The following is a 6,725-nucleotide window of genomic DNA, read 5'->3' on the forward strand; positions in this document are numbered from 1 at the left end:
AGCTTTTTAAGATAAATCAATACGTATGTTAAGATTTTTATGCTAGAAAAAAAAAAATTCTAAATGATGTACTTGACTAGTTTAAAATTTTCTATTATTCTATTAAATTCCTTTTCAATTTATATGCTAATAGAAATGATGTTAAGAACAATAAGATTGAGAGGGGGTGATTCATAAAAAAAAACGCCAACTCAATGAAATAACCGTGAGTATTTGCGTATATCGTAAACTAATAAATTCTTTTTTATAATATATTATTACATATTGCTTTTTGAGACTTGTTAAATACAAATCACTAATATTTATAACTATTTTCATATTTTTCAAATTTAACGGGAACAGTCACTAAAATTGTTTTGTTTTTTTGTCCTATAACCAGTAATCAATTAATACTAAATAAACCTTAAATTGTTTTTATTATAGCTTTAATACAAACTAAAGTTATAATTGAGGAAAAAAACAATAATGGAAGACTTTCGGGTAAAAACATAGTTTTTAAAAAATTTAAGTTTTCAGGTCTGGCCAATTAAAATTTCTGCATTGCAACTTTTGAATTTTGTAAAAAGTTGGCGATGTTATTAACTTAGCGACGTTAAGTGTTAATTTCTTTAAATTTTATTTAAAAAGAATATATATCAAATTCTTAAATGAATAAAAAAATATATTTGTATCTATCTTTTTTATCTAAAAACCCTACAATTGAAATTACGAAGCAAATCTTCCTAGATTAAAACGTATGCCATAGTTAAAAGCGTTTTTAATTTTAATTCTCAATAATATTATTGTTGTATGATTTGCAATGCGGTTTGCCATTTTTTAATACACCTTTTTTTAATACGCATTAAAATACCGTACTACAACTACACTTTTTCAGGATGTTATTGAAAAAATGAAAGTTGCAAATAAGAAATCGTAAGATTTATTAGAAAGCATGACAGTTGTAATTAAGAAAAGTTTATTATATAGATTCTCAGAACAAATTTCTTTGTATTTTAAAACTTGAAGCCTTAATTTACTATATGCCTTTAAAAATCACCGTAATATTCAGTTAAACACCAACTTGGACATCATCTTATTTAAAATTGTTGCGTTATGTGCGGTCGCATGTTGTACAGCACGTGCGCAATCACCTCCCAATATTATAATTTTTGGCAAAGTAACAAAATTTTCTAAATACTGCATTCTTTGATACGCAATCTCAGCAGCAAATCCAGGTGGAATGCGATTTGCATTTTTAACTTTACTTTTAATTTGAGATCAGATTGTTTCCACTGGGTTTAGCATTGAACTGTAGGGTCCCAAACGTAACAACTGAGCTGGTGAATGTATGTATGTATGTATGTATGTATGTATGTATGTATGTATGTATGTATGTATGTATGTATGTATGTATGTATGTATGTATGTATGTATGTATGTATGTATGTATGTATGTATGTATGTATGTATGTATGTATGTATGTATGTATGTATGTATGTATGTATGTATGTATGTATGTATGTATGTATGTATGTATGTATGTATGTATGTATGTATGTATGTATGTATGTATGTATGTATGTATGTATGTATGTATGTATGTATGTATGTATGTATGTATGTATGTATGTATGTATGTATGTATGTATGTATGTATGTATGTTTGTATGTATGTATGTATGTATGTATGTATGTATGTATGTATGTATGTATGTATGTATGTATGTATGTATGTATGTATGTATGTATGTATGTATGTATGTATGTATGTATGTATGTATGTATGTATGTATGTATGTATGTATGTATGTATGTATGTATGTATGTATGTATGTATGTATGTATGTATGTATACATGCGTATATGTATAACCCAAAAATATTTTGAATTTTATTTGACTGCCCTAAAATAAAAATTTTCTTTAATTCAACATTGCTTAAAATTACCAAATATCTATTTTCTCCATCAAAAAACTCCGTTTTTATAAATGAAATATAACAATATACCCTTTATTTATTATTTTGAAAATAGTTTTTAATTGAAGACTACGGCTACTAAACAATCTCTTGAATCAAATCTTGTCTCATAATTTAAAGTAAGAAAAATAACAGATGCCCAGCGGGCACAGAACGTATCTGCTGGTCGTTTTGAGAATGTCCTACGGACCTGCGACGTCCATAGGACGTCGTAAAGACTTTTCGCGGACATTTGTGTCCACTGGGTATTTATGAGTGAATTTACTTGCTTTAATGTTGTTGAATATTTACAACTGGTAACTATGTAGTTACTGTATAACTACGCTTTTAACTTACCGTATACGTTTTTACTTAACGAATATAATATATTCAATGCATAAAAACTACTATACTAATATAGTATTTAATACAAATCATTTCATTAATTTTATTTGGTTAAACTTGTTATTTAGCAATTTTTAGTTAATCTTTTTTAATTTTCTATTCAATTAAAGGAGTTTTGTTTAATAATTGTGTGGGTACAAGCATAATACTGCAACAGCTAAAAACAGCTTTGATGTTTTCCGCTTGATTAACTTCCCGAAATGTAGCCGGCTGAATAGCTATCTATAGTAACGAATAGTATAATTAAACCGTTATTGAAAAGTGTATTCATTTAAAAATAATATATATACTGATCAACTAAAATTAGCCAAAATTTACTCAATTCAAAAAAAAGGTGTTTCATTATACTGTTTGCAAAAAAAGGTGTTATGTTATTCTGTTTGCACCTACCGTCCTTTAACATTAGTCCCTGTATTTTTGAAAATATTTAAAATAATTTTTAATATAATTTTTAATTAACTTATGATAGAATTTATGGTTAAATAACATTAAATACGATTTTATACGAAAATCAATTTGGATTCCAGAAATGCAGTTCTGCTGAACATTCTGTTATTGAACTTGCCAAGAAAATATCTATGAAATATATATAAATACCTTTTGTTAAAGCTGAACAAGTATTAGTTTTTATTGGTCTCTCTAAGGTATTCGATACTATTGATGACGAAATTTTTCTTTCAAAGTTAAACCAAGCTTTACTCTCTTCCATAAAATAAGACAACCACTTAATCTTCTGTTAAAATTGCCAAAACTGTCAGCTAATAAAATGGAAATAAAGCAAGAAAAACATACAAAGTTTTTAGAAGTTTTGTTGTTATTATTATTTTTTTTTAAGATTATTTAGGTGCTCCCTGAAGTCCTTACAGTCTTATCACGGAGCACCGCGGGAGAGCATTTAACTAGGGGTTCACGCCTCCTTCCTTACCAATGTCGCTTATTGGGCTAGAGCCGGCGTTGAATCTCGGACCTCTGGATTCTGAGCCAGAACTCTAACCACTGCGCCACGGCTGCTCAATTTTGATGAGAACCTATCAAGAAGAAACCATATTAGTCTAATTGAAACAAAAATTCCTCTTTTATAAGTCTATTATATAAATCAAGACCATTCCTTGGTAATAAACATGCTTTACTTCGGTCTTATTCATGATCATCTCTCCTATGCTAATATTATATCGGCCAACAACACATAACTAAATTAATAAAATTACAAAGCTTACAAAATCATGTAAAGGGAATAATTAGGTTTAATAAGAAGTTTGAAAGTTTTTCCTCTGTATTGAAATACATGAATGCCCTGGATACAAAAATAACTTGCTGCTAAAAGCTTATTCTGATATTTTTACAGACGCTTTTTCTCAAAAATCCAATCCAATCAAATACCACAGCTATTAATTGAGCAGAGTGAAATCACTGGTGTCAAATTTTTCAATTATAAGCCAAACCGGGCCTTGACTCTTAACTGAAAAATTTACACCTGTGATTTTTCATTGTGGAAACAATTTTTATATCAACAGCGAAAAACATATTCAAAAAAAAATTCTTGCGTGAAGTATAAAAATTATATAGTAATCATTTGTAACTAGTTGTTGATCAACAGAAGTAAGGGTTCGTCCATTAAGAACGTATGTTAAAAATTAAGAAGCTTGACAACCTCACCCCTGTTGCCGTGCGTATTTTTAAATCCCCCCCCCCCCCTACTCCTACTCCTGAAAAAAAAAAAATCTTACGTACCCTTTTGAAGAACCACCCTCCCCCCTCCTTTTTTTCAATTAATTAAAAAAGTTTTTATTAAAACAAATCATACAAATTAGGAAACATATTTTAAAATAGAGCGTGGTTACTATCCCATACCTCTCTCTCTCCCCCCTCCCCCCTAATTAATTTATTGAACGCCTTTTGCAGTTCTTTCGGCACCAGATCCCAATTTTGAAAACATATATATGTCTTCAAAAATATATATATATATAATCTTAAGTTTTCAACTTGATTATTTTTCTACAGACAATCGTTTTTCTGTAATTTTTATTTAAAAGTTTAGTTCTCTGCATTTTTTCTAATACACTTTTTTCCATTGTTATTTACTTCTACTAAATTTTTACTACTTACATTTATATTTTCTCGATTTGACGTGCTTTAAACAATTTTGAAGTATTTTTGCGTATAAATATGCTTAATTTATGTAGCTACATTTATATACATATATACTATATATATATATATATATATATATATATATATATATATATATATATATATATATATATATATATATATATATATATATATATATATATATATATATATATATATATATATATATATATATATATATATATATATATATATATATATATTGTTGTTGTTTTGATTATGTAATAATAATCAATTTTTTCGATTTGAGAGTGATCAATATAAAGTGAAATAATCACAAAATAGATCAATAAATAATTAAAAAAGTAAGATGAAAAAAAACAACTTTTTTACGGTACTTAAAGTTTCATGCCGTTTGCGGCACTCATCAGCCATATATTTAAATCAAGAAAAAACCGTTCAAAAATACAATTAAAAAACCGTTACAAAATTAAAGAAAAACAATGGAATGAGTTCTGACGTCAAATAATAATAATAGTAATAATAATGACAATAATAATAATAAAAATAAAAATAATAATATGGAAAAACATCTTTTTTAATCGCCAGTGTCATATTGGGACAGAAGGAATCTGTTTCTATGTCTACACTTAGAAACAATCTCACTCCTTTTATTCAATAAATTAGTACTTTTATAATATAGAATTTCATATTTTTCGGTGAGACATAATTTGCAAGATTTAGATGTTGGATTATATGCTTTACATCGCCTGAGAATTTTCCACTTAACTATAGGGACTAAATTAGCTTCTTTTAACTTCCACACATGTTTTGAGAGTTCAGTATCATTTTTGTATTTAGCGATGTTAAATGATTTAACGTGATTAGCGTATCTTAATTTAAAAGGAGTCTCACTTATCCCAATGTAGGATTTTTCATTAGAAGATGAATCAAGATTATCAGTTGTAACAGTTGCTTGATATACAATGTTGCTTGTTAAACATTTATTAAACAACGGACAACGGATTCAAATCACCCGCCGAGTATATTAAAACAAATACCACGTTCGATTGAACTTAGATTGTCTACAAATTCATCTAACAAAGAAATATTTCAAAATACTATTCCTCTATATAATGAAGCTTTATTAAAGTCTGGTTATAAATATAGTCTAACATATAATCCTATAACAATATCAACTTCAAAACGGAAAAGAGCCCGCAACATCATTTGGTTTAACCCTCCATTTAGTAAAAACGTTAGCACCAACCTGGGAAAATGTTTTTTGAAACTTATTGACAAACATTTTCCTAATAATAATAAACTGCATAAAATCTTTAACAGGAACACAGTCAAAGTTAGTTACAGTTGTATGCCAAGTGTAAAATCTATTATAAATTCGCACAACAAATACATTTTATGCAACAATACAAACCTTAATCAACAGGACTGTAACTGCTATAATAAAAATCTCTGTCCGTTGTTTAATAAATGTTTAACAAGCAACATTGTATATCAAGCAACTGTTACAACTGATAATCTTGATTCATCTTCTAATGAAAAATCCTACATTGGGATAAGTGAGACTCCTTTTAAATTAAGATACGCTAATCACGTTAAATCATTTAACATCGCTAAATACAAAAATGATACTGAACTCTCAAAACATGTGTGGAAGTTAAAAGAAGCTAATTTAGTCCCTATAGTTAAGTGGAAAATTCTCAGGCGATGTAAAGCATATAATCCAACATCTAAATCTTGCAAATTATGTCTCACCGAAAAATATGAAATTCTATATTATAAAAGTACTAATTTATTGAATAAAAGGAGTGAGATTGTTTCTAAGTGTAGACATAGAAACAGATTCCTTCTGTCCCAATATGACACTGGCGATTAAAAAAGATGTTTTTCCATATTATTATTTTTATTTTTATTATTATTATTGTCATTATTATTACTATTATTATTATTTGACGTCAGAACTCATTCCATTGTTTTTCTTTAATTTTGTAACGGTTTTTTAATTGTATTTTTGAACGGTTTTTTCTTGATTTAAATATATGGCTGATGAGTGCCGCAAACGGCATGAAACTTTAAGTACCGTAAAAAAGTTGTTTTTTTTCATCTTACTTTTTTAATTATATATATATATATATATATATATATATATATATATATATATATATATATATATATATATATATATATATATATATATATATATATATATATATATATATATATATATATATATATATATATGTATATATATATATATATATATATATATATAT

Source organism: Hydra vulgaris, chromosome 14 (genome assembly GCF_038396675.1).
Source record: "Hydra vulgaris chromosome 14, alternate assembly HydraT2T_AEP".
NCBI classification, from domain to species: Eukaryota; Metazoa; Cnidaria; class Hydrozoa; order Anthoathecata; family Hydridae; genus Hydra; species Hydra vulgaris.